At 40.9% G+C, this 18,693-nt stretch overlaps 1 protein-coding gene across 3 annotated transcripts in view; it reads right to left on the bottom strand.

The window, feature by feature from the left end:
• Window positions 1-18,693, bottom strand: part of LOC136953786 (SLAIN motif-containing protein-like) — a 33,466-nt gene that overhangs the window by 12,939 nt on the left and 1,834 nt on the right. The gene's annotated exons all lie outside the window — the stretch shown is intronic.

Genomic DNA, 18,693 nt, shown 5'->3' with positions numbered 1-18,693 from the left:
TCAGAGCGTAGCATGCTGCGCATCTTTTGATGACGTAAAGCATCGGCCATATAGGTGTCTATCAGCCACTGAACTTACAAAACATGGGGAAATGCAAGTTCAACACTAAGTGGCTTGAAAAGAACGAGTATTTAAGGTTCTGGTCGGTGCCTGGAAATGCTTCTGAAGCAAGCTGCATTATGTGTCGGAAAACATACAAACTTGGGACAATGGGGATCAGAGCGGTGGAATCTCACCTGCAGAGCAAGAAGCACAGAGACTACGCAAAGGCACGTCAGCAGCCTGCAATCGCTAGTTTCTGCTCCACCGCTAGCAACGACGTCAACACAACTCTGGATGTCACCATAGTAAATCCAGAGCCAACCGTCTCAACCGTGCCATCTGACCTCCGAGCAATGTGTGGCTCTACGCCAACACTAAAAGCTGAGGTAATTTGGGTGCTGAGGACTGTGACAAGCCACCATTCATGCAGGTCTAATGACGGTATTGAAGAAGTGTTCAAAGCAATGTTCCCAGATTTGGGGCTTGTACAGTCATTTACTTGTGGAAAAGACAAGACAAGATACGTGGCTAAATTTGGATTGGCGCCGTACATAAAAAAAGAGCTCATCACCGAAGTCCAAAAATGCGGTGCATTTGTTCGACGAGACGCTGAACCAGACAACCAAAACCAAACAACTGGACCTGCATGTGCGTTATTGGTTAAATGACCACGTCCAGTCAAGAGTTTATGGATCACAGTTCATGGGCCATGCAACTGCCCAGGACCTACTTCAGCATTTCAAAGTAAGTGTGCCATAAATATATTTATGAACTAACCTCTTCTATATGTTAGTGTAGGGCCTATCATATGGTTAAGATTTACTGATTTGTCAAGTGAATAACAGTTATGGATAGGGCACTACACGTTAATTAGACAAATTATGGTAAGAATGGTAGTAGAGTCTGGTGTTTACCTGCCAATGTGTCTAAATAGTATACACTATGGCTATAGGGATGGCTCACGTAGCTTAATTTGTGAAATGGCATTAATTCATTTTTATCCTATCCAGTCTGACATTAATCTGAAGTGGTGGTGTCAGAAAAGAAATGTGTTGACTGTTGTATGGTTAATGTTTTTTTTCCAGGAGTGTGTGCAGCAGCTTGACCTAAGAAATATGATTTCTATCTCAATGGATGGACCAAATGTCAACTGGAAGTTTTTTACAACGCTCCAACAGGAACATGCAGAGGCATTTGGAAGTGCCCAGCTGATTGTGGTGGGGAGCTGTGGGCTTCACACACTTCACAATGCCTTCAAAAGTGGCTTCAGTGTCTGGCAGCTGGAGAAAGTGCTCAGGGCATTGCATTCACTCTTTCATAATACACCGGCTAGAAGAGAAGATTTCTGCACTTTGACCAAGACATCTGTGTTTCCCCTATCGTTCTGTGGGCATTGCTGGAAAGAAAACCTACCCGTCGTTGACAGGGCTATTACATTATGGCCAATGATCGTGATGTATGTGGATGCAGTGACACAGAAAAAGCTTCCAAACCCTAGAACATCATCCTATGACACTCTTACATTTACAGTTTACATTTACATTTAGCAGACGCTCTTATCCAGAGCGACTTACAGTAAGTACAGGGACATTCCCCCGAGGCAAGCAGGGTGAAGTGCCTTGCCCAAGGACACAACGTCAGTTGGCATGACCGGGAATCGAACTGGCAACCTTCGGATTACTAGTCCGACTCCCTCACCGCTCAGCCACCTGACACTCTTGCAGAGGCACGGAATAACCCTCTCATAATGGCCAAGATGCAGTTATTCATGGCTGTCTCTAGGACCTTCACCACCTTTTTGACTAAATATCAGACAGATGAGCCTGTGATGCCATTCATCAGTAAAGATCTGTCTGTTCTCATGAAGGTAATGTATAACATGCCATGGATGGATAGTGTATGACATTTCAATTTGAATTCAACAACTCCTCTCCAACACTTACATTTGTATTGTTATTTATACATGTTGTACTGTACATGTTCTCAGAGCCTTCTGAAGAGGTTCATCAAGGAAAAAATCCTTAATGACATCACAGCACTGCAAATGGTCAAACTGGACACAACTGCCAAGGAAGCAAGGGTTCACCTAAAGCATGTGGACATTGGATTAGGAGCAGAAGCAGTCCTAAAGGTAAAGGCACAGGTGTTAACTGTCAAACAATGGTTAAGGTACAGGAAATCAAAACTTTATTTTTACATAAAACTTCTCACAGGCCCTCCTCCCCTCTTCCTGTTAGGAATGCAAGAGTAGCCCCAACAGCAGTGTAGGCGAGCTCAGTGTGTTGGCATTTAGAAAGGACTGCATGGACTGTTTGACTAACATTGTCAAGAAAATGCAAGACAAGAGAGCCCACTGAAGTACACCATTGTGAGGCAGATGGCATGTTTGGACCCAACAAACATGTTCTCAGATCCCGACTTGTGCTGTAAAATAATGAAAGGAGTGGTTCAGAGGTTTCTGCATGGTCACCAGCTGTCAGGAGGCATCTCTGCCGGTACTTAAGATTTAGAAGTCTAGCAGAATGGACATTTTCACACTTACTTAATGTGATTTTTGTGTGGTTTGTCTGTCTTTTTCATTTACATGTATTGATTTTTAAATGATTTTTGTGTTAATCTGTTTTGCGACAAGTGATGTGATTGTCCAGCAATTTGGAAATTTCTTGTCTTTGGAGGCAAAAGATGAATCATTCTCCGCTTTCCAACCCATGCGTACAAGACTGGATGTTTTCTTGCATGGATTCCTCCATCAATCCTACCCTGAACTCTGGACTTTTTCCAGGAAACTTCTGCTACTCTCCCATGGCCAAGCAACGGGTGAGGGGCTTTTCTGTCAATAAGGAGATAGAGGCTGATAACATGAAGGAAGACACAGTGGTTGCTCAGAGGATGATATGTGACTACGTCTCTGTCTGTGGGGGGGTTCTCAAAGTACCTCTGACAAAGGAGCTTATGGCAGCTGCAGCTTCAGCTAGGTCTCAGTATCGGCTACACCTGGACCAGGAAAAGAGAAAGCATGCGAGCACTGCACAAAGAGAAAAGCTGCAGAAGACCACCTTGAGCAGCTCAAAAAGAAGAAGACAATACTGATTGAGGTAGCAAACAGCCTGGAAAAAGATGCAGACAAACTGGCAGAGCAAGCTGAGGGTAAATCAGGCACACTCATGGCCCAGCTAATCACCAAGTCAAACATACTCAGAAAAAGATACAAAGAAAAAGTCACAGAACTCAAAGAGGTTGAGAAAGAGCTGGAAGATAAATCAGCAGAACTTAGGCATATGCCTTAAGGCTCATCAGGCATTTTCTCCCTATTCCTTACCTTCCTGCCTCTCTGTTTCAAGTGTTCATATGTGCATGTGTGCATGTATGCACATTGTTATAAGTGCCAAGTCAGTGTTTATTGGGTGTGCTCAAGCCTTCGGCGAGAGCACAACCTTTGTTCTCTCACATATATATTATTATTTTCTTTTTTTCTTTTTGCCCCCCTAAAACTCAGTCAATATTTGGCCTACATAGACAACGTAGGTGTCAAAAGTTACGTCTTGGTAGCGATTGAGTTGCTTCTATTGGAATTTACGTTCCGTTGCATGGTTTAGGCTTAAGTTAAGTTTTTGTGGCGAAAAGTGAAGCTAACGGTGGCTAATTTGCTAGCCACAGTCACTGACGTTACTAACGTCACTGCGTCACTAACGTCACGAAAACACGCGTGACTACCTTTGGCAGAACATTCGTTTCGCATCTGTTAACTTGGGGGATAGCTAGGCTAACTATAGCTTTACTGCAAGGCAGCTGCAGAAACGCCACAAGAAAAGAGGCCAGGGTGATAACTATTTACTCATTTTACTTTGTGATATGACACACAATTGTGATGTGTAATGTACAATATAAGCTGATATTATTAAGGAAGTACATCTACTTTCGGAAACAGTAGTCTACTATTTCACTGAAGTATTAGCATCATGACATTAGCCTGTGTTGCCCGGGCAACACATACTACAGTGGTCTATGATGTAGCGTTATCTGTTTTCAATCGTTAAAATAAACATTCCTCACATATACATTTTCGTTGTAGGATTTATTCTGACATTAGTAAACGATTTGTTGGTGAAATTACCATTACCTGTGGTTTCAAACCAGTGTAGCTCACTGCAACGCTGTAGCTTACGCAAGACACACTACAAAAACATCTAGCTACAGTACACAGCTGTTTAGGAAGTCAAACGGCGACAGAAAATGTTTGGCACTCCCCTTACTTAAATAAAAAGTCTATCTAACTACTTACCTGAACTTCATTGCCACAGCCTAAACGTTGTCAATCTGTTCATGAAAATAATTAATTTCAGCTTAAACCTTACAACGGAACGTTAAATCCAATTCAACCAACGCAATCACTACCAAGACGAACACAGCAGTAGTCTAGTACTGTACCGTAGTAGTACAATTTACCGGGGCAGCTTCTCCACACAGGGCTATATCGCATTTTGCGTTGTTACTGACAATGATCACTACCAGTGATCTTTTTATGAATGAGTGATTTTCCACTAAATAAATGTCAAGCTTATTTACGTTTTTGGGGGCATATTTTCAGTTAGCAGATGGTACTGTTTGAATCGCGATTCCATCTTCTATTGCCGGGTAACGTCGTAGAATAATCTTCAAAGGGGGTTCTTTATTAATGAATGAATGCAAAGAGTAGGCTAAATGCCTGAAAATATCATGAGACGGGAAAAACTTAAAATGACGTTTAAGTAATAGAGATTAGGTCAATTTGTACACCGGTCTGCCAAATTTATTCGTTTTGATTCAACGATGAGGCTGCCTCTTGCAGGGGAAATGAGAAGACATCTATTTCATTCTACACTTCACTCGTATTTTCAGTTGTAAATGAGCAGCAAAAAAAATGTAATCTTTATAAATAATAAGTATGCATTTTTATATAAAATATACAGAAATATCAGTTGTAAAAATGTAATTCAAAAACGGACCCCTGTGCAACCGACGCAAGCAAGCACACCCTACAATTTCCCCAGAAATTGTACCCTCTCTAGTTATTATTATTTTATCTTTTATTTCAGTTGATGATTCAAAGGATGTTGAGGAAAAAAAAATTGATCCATGCAGTATGAAAAGTATTGTTTTCCTAATATTTACAAAAGCTCAGGAGTAGACATGAACTTGTGCACAAAAATCCGTCACAGACACATGATAACACGCACACACACACACACTTATTCCCACACACCTCCACAAAACACTCTTAACCCTCGTGCTGCCTTCGGGTCACATGACCCAAAGGTTCATAACGAACCATCGTTGTGTTTACCCAATTTTACCCAATACAAAAACAAATAAAAATCATTTTCTTTTAACCATCGCAATGTGTGGGGTCTGAGACAGCCCAACGGTTAAAATAAAATGCTTCACTTTGTTTTTGTATGCATTAAAGTTGTCGCAATACGACGGTGGGTCACAATGACTGATGGGTCAGAACGACCCGAAGATAACACAAGGGTTAAACACTCGGCTGTCTACTTTATGTCCATGATGTGTCCTCCACAAACTGCAACCCATCCATCTAGGTTTCTCTCTCTGTCACACATACATACATTCTATTATGTAAATGTATTTGCATTTTAAAAGCAGCTGGAATTGTCATTTTTTTATTTTATTTATTTATTACTTTTTTCAAAGGGAACAGTATAAAAAAAAAAAAAAATACTTGATTTTATAAGCATTTGTTTATGGGACCTAAATGTTCTGAAAATATTGTAATAATAAATATAATTTAGGACAGCAATGACATTTGTGTTATCCTTTCGCATTACACACATTTAGTCAATGTTCTTAAACTCAACCGATTATTGTCATTTTACCATACTGTTCAGTTTGAACAGTATGGTAAACATCACTTCAACATCAGTGTGTTTACTTGGAAAGATTACTGTATATTTCCACTTTTGATTTGTATTTCCATCGTAAGTTTGGTCTTAAATTTAATTTATAAGTGGCATTAAAAAGTCTTAAGTTTAACTTGTTTATACCTGCAGACACCCTGTGACAAACACAGGGCTGCCAACTCTAACGCATTGGCCGTGAGACACGCATTTCAACCATTTCACACGCTCCCACACCACACCTTTTATATCTCAAGCTGAAAAGGCAACGCCAACCAAGTAGCCCTGTTAACGTTGTAAACAATAAGGGATGATGGAGTGAAGCGACACAGACGCCCGAACAGCCGTGAAAACTCACCTTGGGGGGGGGGGGGGGGGGGGGTCATTATGTAATCAGTGGCATAAAACGGACTGAAAATTACAATTGACGTGTGCAATAATATTGCTTATCGCAATTCATTTTGGTGCAATATATCGCACAAGAAAAAGTAATTATCGTGACAGCCCTAGTGAAGGTTGTACATAACTGCTACAGTAGTCAATATCGACTGCTCGTGCAAGTGAAAAACCTTTTTGTCTTTAATTCCTTTGGGAATTTTTGCTCCCTCAATCTAGATGAGTATTGAAAAGTAGTTTCAACAACCTCAGTCTGAGGAGGCAGAAAGACAGTCTAGACCAGAGGTATTAGCTAGCAAAACAGTAATGTTTCCAGTGTAAACTGTGCACATGATTTCTCAACAATGAACAGGGTAAGAACATCACTTTGAAAAGTAAACAAATAATTAGGTGTTATCTTATGTAACTGCAGTTTGTGGTATTTATTTTTGCTTTATCCTCAAGTAGTGACAACTGGTCATTAGGGGCAGGTTGGGCACAGTCCCAACAGAAAGAACTGCAACAAAATTATGTTTATTTTATTTCTCGAAGATTACTTCCTATAATTTATTATCCATGAATATAGCATCTTCTTAAATTGAATATCATTGGTGTTAGGATTTTATTTCATGTTCATTGGTCCCTGCTTTGCTGCTTCAGACTTCGTTCTGCCGATTTGAGTTCGCAGTGGTAAGCCATAGGCTAAGCGTGAATGTGGGGCTAGCCCCTCTCTCACAATGCAATGTACGTGTGAAAATATTAATATGCATGCTCAGAATTAGGGCTGAACGATTAATTGCATTTGCGATAATAACGCGATGTGACAAAACAAGATTTTGTAATTGCAAAGGCTACGATTTTACTTTGGTGACGTGACACGCAAGAGTAACGCAGTTTGCAGACGAAGGATCAACTTTGCACGTTACACTTGGTGTACCTGTACGATGGCCTCAGGTTCGACACTACAGACACTTTGCCAATTTTGCCTTTAAAAAAGATGCTGTGCAGTGTCAAGTATTGTGCAAAACCTGCCTGGCTAACGTTGTTACCTCACGGGGCAACACGAGCAACCTAATTCGGCCCTAAAAAAAACACCATGTACGAAGCATAGCTAAAATGCTGAACACCAGTGTGTCAAATAAGCCAAATAACACTCGACAGTAGTGATGGGAAGTTCGGATCATTTTACTGATTCGGTTCTTTGAATCTCGTTCAGTAAAATGAACGAATCTTTTTTCGAGTCATTCGTTCATTTCAACGGGGGGGGGGGGGCTATCCGTCCACTGCAAACACGTATCATATTCTCATGTAGGTTAGTGCATGACATGTGCACCAGCAGATACTATTTTAAAAGAAATTCCTGCATTAAATAATGTATCATGACAGTTAGTATGATTTGGTCATTTATTATCACACTAGCATTTAATTATCACGGCAAACAATTACACTGCACTAAACTGTAAGTGTAAATGTAAAGTGAAAATAACAAAACCAGTCAGTATGATGACTTGAGCGAATATCATTCACGTCTTACTAAAACAGCGGCCACGCGAAAGGGAATGAGGAAACTGTTTCCTCTACTAAAAAATACAATGCGGGTCATGTGATCCAAAGACTCGTAGAAAGACCGAGTCGGGAAATGAACGAATCGTTCCCTCTAGTGTTTCCTCTAGCTACCACTACAGAGCCAGAAAGAAAAATGATCCAAATACTCGTACCCGAAGACCGAGTCGGGAAATGAACGAATCATTGCTGTTTACTTGGACGAGCCTATGCAACAGTCCCGATGCACGGCCACGAGAAAATGAACTAATCACTCTTTGAGAGGACTCGTTACTCCCGAGTCCTTGTAAGGATTTGTTCAAAATGAACGAATCGTTCATGAACGACACATCACTAGTTTACAATGAGTGAAGCTGTGGAGCAAAGACGCAACACAGCCAACACTCACTGAAACAACAAAGGTGGAGACTTGAAATAAAAACGTACAAATAAATCTATTGTGTCTACACAACACCGTTTTCAACAGATTGACTAGATATCATTTGAAATGATTACGTTAGTTGTTTCCACTTCTGTTGTCGAAGCAAACTGGATCGACTTAGGTGGGAATAACATTACAGCTTAGCAACCAAACTATATCGTGATTCAACTCAGCTTCAATTAGCTAGATAAAAAATAACCTGCCAAAGATCTGGACAAACATGCATTGTGAATTGTAGATTCACATGTACGGGTTATTATTCAAATGAAACAAACTAAAACATCACACATTAGCTTGCTAACGCAAGAGCATTGGTAAACTAGTTTATATCCCTACTCTAGGCGTTTTCACTATCTAGCCGTTCTTGCATTCCTTGCAAATCAGCGTTAACAAAAAGCAGATGAGCTTGAGTCTAGCTAACATTGACTCGACGGGCATGGTAGATGTTTGTCTATAACATAGCTCTAGCATAGAAGATCCCTGTGCAAGCAAACAGGATCGACTTAGATGGGTAACGTTAGCACTAGCTACAGCTTACCAAACAACTCAGTTTCAGTTAGTTCTAGCTATCTTGCTGAAAAATAGATCTGGACAAACATGCATCTTGAATTGTAGATTTACATGACAAGACAGGTTATTTATTTGAATGAAACACAGTCAGGAACAAGAAATAACGTTAGCCCCATTGCCAATAAACTAAATCATCACACATTCTACCGATGCTAGATGCAGGCATGATACGTTAGCATTGCTAGTAACTGTTAGCGACAACATCATACAGCTTGCAGTTGTGATCAACCTAAGGTCGGAACAGCACCTCTTTTCAGCAACAGCTTCATAGCAAATCCTGCTTTACATTGTCCCAGGTGTCCTCGGTGACATGGTCCAAGCAAATTAAAGATCCTGTAAAGTGGACCTGGAAACGAGTTTTAAGTTCGCCACACCACATAATAATGTGTTATTAACTACCCATCCAAATTTGAATGAAAAAATAACACCGACAAGTATGTTAAATTAGACTTTGAAATTGTGAAAAAATCAGCAGTCTTCTCTGCTTGAGACTGGGGGGGCGTGTCGCCTGAAGGAGCTGAAACTCCGCCCCTCGCTGCCTAGTGCCTACCTCCGACCCAGATAATTGACGCTATGTCAAGCCGACAGAACCGTATAGAATTAGAATGTATTTGTTCAATGAGTGAAACATACAGATGCATATAAATGAAATGTTCCCCTGAAAAAAAAAAAGAGCTGTAACAGTAAAAATGGACACCAGAGACAGCAGACAGTGAGCTCTCCAACTAGACTACTTCTAACACATTAGCTATTTCACCAAAATACCATCATTCTACACCGAGTAGCCTAATATCAATTTAGCGGTTTGCACTAACTCATAGCAGAGATACCTCTGGAAAAGTTATGTAGTATAATTATAACAAGCACACGGAACTGAGTGATGAACTGCTGGCGGTGGTGGATGGTCCAGGTGCAACCTGAGAATGAACGGCCGGAGGGGCGATGCTCGGTACGGCTCCGCGTTGGTGAACCCCGTCTGTCTCTGGTCCATGTTAAAACTCTCCGTCGTGAAATGGTCAGTGCAGAGGCGGCTGTTGGAGTTTATCCGAAGCTTTCCATGAGTGTGGCTCTTCACAAAATCTGTCCACCTATTTTTCCTTTCATTATCAATAGGGAACTTAAATGGCGTTGCAGCGCAGCTGGAGTTCTTGCATCCAGGGAAGATACAGTTGCGGGTGGTGGGAGACATCCTGAAGCTAGCTAGCTAGCTGATGTAGGCTACAATAACAGTACAGCAGGAGGAGCCATTCAGTGATCTGACGTAGATAGGGTGAAATGACGTAGTTAGGGCATTTTTGGGCTCCGCCCATTAAAACCTGATCTGAAAACGGAAAAGAAACTGTTCTTAGGTTTAACTCCACATTTCAGTGTGAAAAAGTTTTAGCGCTTTGCACATGCTTTCAGGAATTCATTTCACACGTATATAATGTACTTAGAAGCAAAACATGGAATTTACTTTACAGGATCTTTAATACTTTAGTGTCGTACTAAATAGGGATATTCCCATCGATAAACATCAGCCATGCCTGTTTAGTGTCTTGTTCTTTGGGAAGATAGTGAAAAGGGTCAGGATTCCCTGTACAGCCTGGAACACTGCATTTACGGTGCCCCATTTTCAATATCTTGAAAACTTATGAACTTTCTTATTTGTAATTCCTGTGTAAGTACCGAGCAGCACGCAGTTAGCTAAAAAAGTGTCGGAGATCTGCACGACCTCCGTTTATGTTCCTGGACCAGAAAACCAGAGGGCGTGTAAATGTTAATTTTGGGGCGTGACATAGTTGATGCTGCAAGTTGTGACGTCACAACTTGCACTGTTTCAAAAGCTAGCGTTTGCAAGTTGCAGTTTCAAAAAGTAAAATTTTGATAGGAAAGAGGTTTCAATGGACTTTGAGATTCACTGTGTCTACTTTACACACCAAACTGTCATTTTTCAACTATGACAAGGTAAAATCGGTTTTGCAATCAATCGCCCCTTTAAATCCTACCTACTCTACCATGATCATTGTAAATCAGAGAGAGAGAATGAGGTGAGCAAGGAGTAGGACGTAGGACAAGCCAGAACTGAGGAGAAGGTCTCAGGAGATGAAGAATCCACAGAACAATGCATTACAATTCCCTTTATACACAAGACTAACCAATCAGACCAAATCTTGAATGGGGTGTGAGGGCCATCAAGTTGAGACCGTCCAGAAACTCCAGACTTTAGCATGAGAGGTGGGAGCAGGTTTGACACCCAGCCTTACGATCCTCCCTCTTGGACACAAAAGCACAGGCAAAAGCTGCATTGTTCATCGTGTGATAAACTGCACCCATAGGAAAAAGGAACTTGATTGCAGACAGGTCAGCATTGAGATTCTAATGGTCATGGCTGTTTGCTCAGAGGATCACTTTTGGATCATGGCTATTGCTCAGAGGACCACTTTTGGATCATGGCTATTGCTCAGAGGATCACTTGGAAGAACCTTTGTATTGGCATGCAGACGTGCCCTTGGTTAGCATATTCCTGCTACTTAAGTTATTGTCCTGTTACAGCAGAACACAATTGGAGCACAGCACTTGGTTAACAATGAAAATTGTAAAGTTTGGAGTAACGTTGAGTGGTCTGGGGTCAGAGAGTCGGATTGGATACAAATGGAAATTAGTGAGACAGTGTCCTAAAACTCAAATGGAAAAAATAGGTGAACAGTCCTCCCTTTTGATAGATGAGGGGTACACAAACATATCATCTAGCATAGATGAAAATGGCAATTAAAGCAAAACAGTGTTCTTGGGTCCAAAATAAACAAAACATAAATTAAACAACAATAATAAAATAAAATACAAGTTCTACCAATCTACATTTACAGGTCAGGAACCATTGTGAGTTTAGCTAAAGCCCAGAACATTTACCACCAACTCTAAAACACACAAAGGGTACATACTCATCCACACCAACCAACATAGGAACCCATGGATGAACAAACCATATGCACTGCATATGCTACAGGAACTGGAGCAGCAACAAATAAACTCTCCACAACGAATCTTTGAACTACAACAAAGACTAAACACGGGTAATACAGTAGGAATGTAGCAATATCACAATTTGGCCCTGAATTAAGTAAATGTAAGAGATAGTTAGAATTGCATGTCTTAAGTCAAAGGTATTTTTGCCCGATGTATCCCCAGCGTTTGCTGCATGTAAAATAGAGGAGGCCTACCCCTTCCCAGATCCCAACAGTTTGACTCAGTGTGACCACTTCGTAGACAAGCACGACAAAATCTAACTTTGTTGTTAGAATAAAACAAGCATGTGGGTGGAATAGGCATATTTCTGCCAAGATCCCAACATCGCATTTCGGTATGTCCTTGTCTTTTACAGAAGTTACACTCTTTAGTAGTGGGCTGCTGGGGCTTGGGTTTTACCTCTGTCGCCAACTTCATGGCAGCAATGCGTGGCGGATCAGGAGCACGACGGTTCTTTGTAGAATGCGGTTTGGTGATTTGCGCACCAATTCCACTGTCTGTGACTGAACACTCAGTAGAATGTGAGCCAGCATGGCTGGTCTCTTCACTGCCTTTGTTAGCGGTGTATTGCCTTGTGGCACAAAAAGGTGTCGCTGCTTTGAGGACAGAGTTGAGAAGACATTTGCCAATAAAATGTGCAGTAATCTTCAAAATTAGTTTCCTTCCTGCTTTCTTTTTATAAATCATTCATCATAATCATCAGACGACCATTAACACAGTTCTTGTCTTTCTTGCTCAATTCAAATAACGTTCGGTTGACGCTAACTTTTTCCCATAGGTTAAGTAATTTGTTAACTTCAGTTTCCCATTCCATTTTTGTTCGTTTTATGCAGGAGCTAATATCAGAAACTAGTAATAGGCTTCTACCAACAGAACCAGGCGGAACACAATTAATGTAGGCTACATTTGTAAATGCTTACTCACCGCACCAGATGCCGGTATACCAAACTGTAACTGAATTGCTCGAAACATATCACGTTGGGGTCACCAAAACTACTCTACCATGATCATTGTAAATCAGAGAGCGAGAAAGAGGTGAGCAAGGAGTAAGACAAGCCAGAACTGAGGAGAAGGTCTCAGGAGATGAAGAATCCCCAGAACAATGCATTACAATTCCCTTTATACACAAGACCAACCAATCAGACCAAATCTTGAATGGGGTGTGAGGGCCATCAAGTTGAGACCGTCCAGAAAGTCCAGACTTTAGCATATGAGAGGTGGGGGCAGGTTTGACACCCAGCCTTACACAATTACATCATAAATTTGTTGAAACCACATTATATGACATTAAAGATGATAAACAAAGTATGAAAACATAGGCCTAGCCTACTGTAATAAGCGATAAAACATCCAACGTGGTCACTACTTTACATTTAATTTGATCTGCTACTTTTTGCCACCCTCTTTCTTGGGTTTTGCAGACTTTGAGGTGTTCCCTGGCATTCTGATTAAATCTTCAAATTCGGAGTAACCTTCGAGCAAGCTGTTGCTCTGTTGGCTCTGTTGCGGAAAAAACGGGGCGCTCTTTTTGGCCATGGTGAGCAGCCATAGACTTATGTGAGCTGCCAATGGCAGCGTTGCTGATCAAGGTTTTTACTATCGATACATACCCCCTTTTAGACCAATGCATAACTCAATCCAGCTATACTAATCATAAACATCATGGGTGTTCGAAAAAACGAATTAGCCAGATCATGAATAGCAAGATGATGTCATCTTGGATGTGTCATTTGATCTTGGATGTAATAAGCGACGTACGGAGAACGAGCCCCAGACCAGAGATCAACATTTCAGCTTTTATTTCCAGGTATTTACATCTGGATCTGATGCACAACTTAGAAAATAGCACCTTTTGTTCAAATCCACCCATTTGTCATGTGAGCAAAAGTATTGGAACATGTGACTGACAGGTAGGGCTGTCAAAATTGCTCAAAAATGACGTTCGAATATTCCCTTTAAAAAAACACATATTCGAATTTCTGGTTGTAATATGTTGTTAAACATATTTAACAACATATTACCTACACAAAAAGAAGTAAATTAACTAATGGTCAAGACCGCAAACCTTGGCCTCTCGCTCACACACACGCACTCTTTCTTTCTCTCTCTCTCCCGCACCGTTGCGCTCTCTGCGCATAGCAGTGTAAAATGAACGACAACAATAAACAAATGCTGAGTTCTGATCAAGAGTTTTGTGCAAGCAATTTAAGGTCGCGATTCTTGTCCCAAATATGGCAGGCTTCATTCAGTGATTGAAACAAATATTATTAACATTAAAGTTTTACAGTATAGAACCGACATTGAACGCTCCGAGCAAGCTGTGCTGTGGTAAACATGGAGATGTAGCCTCAAGTTGCTAGTTGTTAAATGGTAAGCTAACTCTAGCTTACACACTACTTTAGCTGTAGGCTCAACAAGTTCAACTGACCAAAATCCGAAATATTTCCAGACATCACTCTTTCGATTTTTTGGGGTTACAATCACTTTCTCTGCTGCGGTCAAGCTGGGTTCTGCACTTTCTGCCATCTTCCACGCAAGTCAACTGTCAGCAGTGACGCTGAGGCGCGCGCCCACCCGCAAAGCAGACAGACGCACCGCTGCTGCCACGGTTGTTTTTTTTAAAAACATTTGAATATTAATTTTTTGAATGTCTACGCTCAGGTTCAGATTGGGTAGGATAGGTTTTGCCTATGCAGACTGTATTCAGAGGTGAAAACAACATGAAAACCAGAGAGCTTTCTATGGGTGAAAAACAAGCAATTGTGAATCTGAGAGAAGATGGAAAATCAATCAGAACCATTGCACAAACATTGGCCATAGCCAGTACAACCATTTGGAATGTCCTGAAGAAGAAAGAAACTACTGGTGTACCAAGTTACAGACGTCAAACAGGTAGACCAAGGAAAACATCAGCAGTTGATGACAGAAACATTGTGAGAGCTGTAAAGAAAGACCCTAAAACAACTGTTAGTGACATCAGCAACGACCTTCAGAGGGCAGGAGTGAAGGTATCACTATCTACTGTTCACAGAAGACATCATGAACAAAAGTACAATGGCTACACCAGAAGATGCAAACCACTCATTAGCAAGAAGAATAGGAAGGCTAGGCTGGAATTTGCCAAAAAGTATAGAGCTGAACCTCAAAGATTCTGGGACAAAGTTTTATGGACTATGAGACAATGATTACCTTTTACCAAAGTGATGGAAAGGCTAAAGTTTGGAGAAAGAAAGGATCTGTTCATGATCCCAAACATACAAGTTCTTCTGTGAAACACGGTGGAGGTAATGTCATGGCTTGGGCTTGCATGGCTTCTTCTGGGACGGGCACATTAATCTTCATTGAAGATGTAACACATGATGGCAGCCGCAAAATGAACTCAGAAGTCTACAGAAACATTTTGTCTGGAAATTTAAGGAAAGATGCAACCAAACTGATTGGCAGAGCCTTCATCATGCAGCAAAATAACAACCCAAAACACACTGCCAAAACATCAAAGGAGTTCATCAGGGACAAGAAATGGAAGGTAGACTGACCAAGTCAATCTCCAGACTTAAACACTATAGAGCATGCAATTTAACCTGCTTAAGAGGAGACTGAAGGGAAGAACCCCACAAAACAAACAACAACTGAAAGAGGCTGCGGTGAAAGCATCACAAAAGAAGATGCAAAAGTTTGGTGATGTCAATGGGTCACAGACTTGCTGCAGTTATTGAAAGCAAAGGATTTGCAACTAAATATTAAGTCTTTCCTTGCATCGCCACAATTTCAAGGTCACCTTTTTATCACGCTCCATATACATTCATATATATTATGTAAATTATCTTAAACAAGAATAAGGTGTAGGTAAATATTTTTTTTATTTGAAGCACAATCATACTGTATATATATATTTAAAAAAACATATTTTAAGTGCTTCACTGAGCTACCAAACTAAAACATTTTAAGCAAAATAAAACATTTCAAAATAGAAAGTGCTACAGTTTAAAAGTGCTTCCCTGAACTGAGACCTAACATTTCATGGCTCAAAGTCTTACAGCGGGTCCCACCTTGCTGTCCCATGCCCTTCAGATGGCCAACACCTGTAATTTGGCCTTCTTGCCCTATGGCCTTGGCTAAATCATCTTGCCACACTCTCCCTAGCATCAAAATCCTAGCTCCATGAGTTAGCTCCATGGCCCAGCTTCGTAACTCAGGGGTCCGCAATTCATTTTTACAAGGGGCCACATGAGAAACCATCAATTTGCTCACTATTCATTTTCTCCCATTGTAAAAAGCAGTAAAGTATATATTTTGATTAGCTGCTACTGGTTATCAGAAGAATAAGGATATTCTGTAAATATTTAAATAAATATTTTAGATTGTGGTGTAGGTCAAATAGGAAAGATTACAGAAGTAATAAACAGTATAAACAACAACAACAACAGTGTTTCATTTTATTTGTAACCAGTTAATCTTCACAAACACTGAAAAGTTGTTTTGCAGTATGTTAAAGATGTGGAATTGATCAACTTTATAAAAAAAGCAATATGTTTTTTCACTTCATTTTGTTCTGTGAGAGAAATCCAGTGGGCTTGAACAAGTGCATCGAAATCTGTCTGAATGTCTGAGGTGGATATGCGAAGGACAGCTGACAGGTAAGGATCAGGGTCTGCAGTTCAACTAGCAAACCATCAGCCTGCACCCACTGAATCAGTCAAGTTCTTATTATGTCCGCGTTAGTTTTTTTTCACTTTCACTTTGACCTCAGTAAACAGATACTTAGAAGTCCATGTCTTGTTAAAAGTTAATCAGTGGCAAAGTTTTTCATTTTCGAGGGCTAACCAACAGCTAACTCTCCTGTCGGTGAGGTTGCGCAAGCGCACATATGTAAATCGCCTGATCACTGTAGTCTTTCAGGACTACATATTTACTACCGCTCAACACATTTATTTATTTTAACCCTTGTGTTATCTTCGGGTCATTCTGACCCATCAGTCATTGTGACCCACCGTCGTATTGCGACAACTTTACCGCATACAAAAACAAAGTGAAGCATTTTCTTTTAACCGTTGGGCTGTCTCAGACCCCCCACATTGCAAAGGTTAAAAGAAAATAATTTTTATTTGTTTTTGTATTGGGTAAAATTGGGTAAACACAACGATGGTTCGTTATGAACCTTTGGGTCATGTGACCCGAAGGCAGCACAAGGGTTACATTTTTGATTTACCTCACGCGGGCCGGATTGAGACAGCCTGTGGCCGGTTATGGCCCGCGGGCCATACAATGCCCAGGTCTGCTAAACTGACTCTCTGGTGCTCAGGGGGGTATTCGTCGTAGCTCGCTAAGCGGTTTAGCGAGCTAATTTTCAGGCTAAGATAAAAAACGCCCCTCTTTTTGGTTCGTGGAAGCAACTTTCGATAAATCACCATAGTAACATATCAATTAGCACTAACCTGCTCCAGAGCAGGCTAACGTAAGTGTAGCTGGATAAGCTTGCCACACCCCCGGAAAATAACATGGCAGCTCCCTTTTTGAGAGACCCAGTTGACCAAGGAGCTATATTTTAGTTCGATTAGCTTTCCATACCAATAGAGTTCTTCGCGATTGCCAAGATCCTTTATTTCACACGGATGACTTCTTGTTTGAGCGATATCGATTCAGCCGACAAGGACTCATTTATTTGCAAGACCTTCTCGGGCCGTACATTGCAAATATCACACGCCGCAGCAAGCTTTATGCTTTATTATGAGCTTATGCTGCTGTATGTGAATATGTAACGCTATGTTTTACGAAATGTCTTGTCTTATCTGTTGTGCCTGTGCTTTTGATATGTTTCACTGTGGGAGAGTGGGAAACGTCATATCGATTCCTTTTTATGTCTTGACATGTGAAGAAATTGACAATAAAGCTACTTGACACTTTAACTGTGCTTCAGACTGCATAGCCTTGAGGTTTTTTGCGTCAGGTAGGCTATAGGCTACATTTTTATACAGTATAGGCGATGCAGAAAACATTGGCAAAGCCGCAGCATGCGTTGCTGTAAGAAAAGTGTACTTGGCGCTTAACCAGCTGATGAATCAATTCATCATATTCCCTGGCCATGTCCCAGTCAATGAAATCAAAGAGGGATTTACACATAGGCCTACATGCATATACAGATAAATAGTACATGATATAAGCGCAGTAGCCTACATATATCCTCATAATTGTCTATGAATTTGTATCAATTAGATACTCGTTGGCCTTGTTTTTATCTAGCCTACTTATTCTGAAAGAGTTGAGATCATTATTTTCGCTAGCAAGATCTCATTCGATTATTAATTTCCATTAAGTCTATACCAGCAGGCACATTTAAAGAAATGTGATCTGATTGATTGGGGTAATGAGGCACTTAAGATGAGCCTATACATTTCCCCAAAACGTTTGCATTTAGCTTATCGGCAATTTTTTGCCAAGCTGCTTGTCTTGCTCTGGCAGCGGTGGCGGTGTTTGACTTAGCCATGATAATATGCTTATTGTCTTCTTAGAGACTCATTATAATAGTTTGCTCGGAGGCGACAATAGCCTATCACCGCTCTCTCTTTCGTCTTTTCCGCCATCATACCGTTAAAAAATCACGGTTTTGGTGATCGACCTTTCCTGCCTTTTGAAGTAGGACGTGCACGTGCAATTTCCCTGATAAGTTTAGCCTGATTGAAATTAACCACATGATTTGGATGCGGATCAGCCGTTGACGAACCGATATTTGCTGTTCTCACTCATCTCGCTAATGTTAACGGGCTAAAGGGACAATTGATTAACTTAGCTTCAACCCTTACGACGAACGGGGCCCTGGTC

Source organism: Osmerus mordax, chromosome 12, assembly GCF_038355195.1.
Source record: "Osmerus mordax isolate fOsmMor3 chromosome 12, fOsmMor3.pri, whole genome shotgun sequence".
NCBI lineage: Eukaryota > Metazoa > Chordata > Actinopteri > Osmeriformes > Osmeridae > Osmerus > Osmerus mordax.
This window is presented reverse-complemented; position numbering and strand designations above follow the sequence as displayed.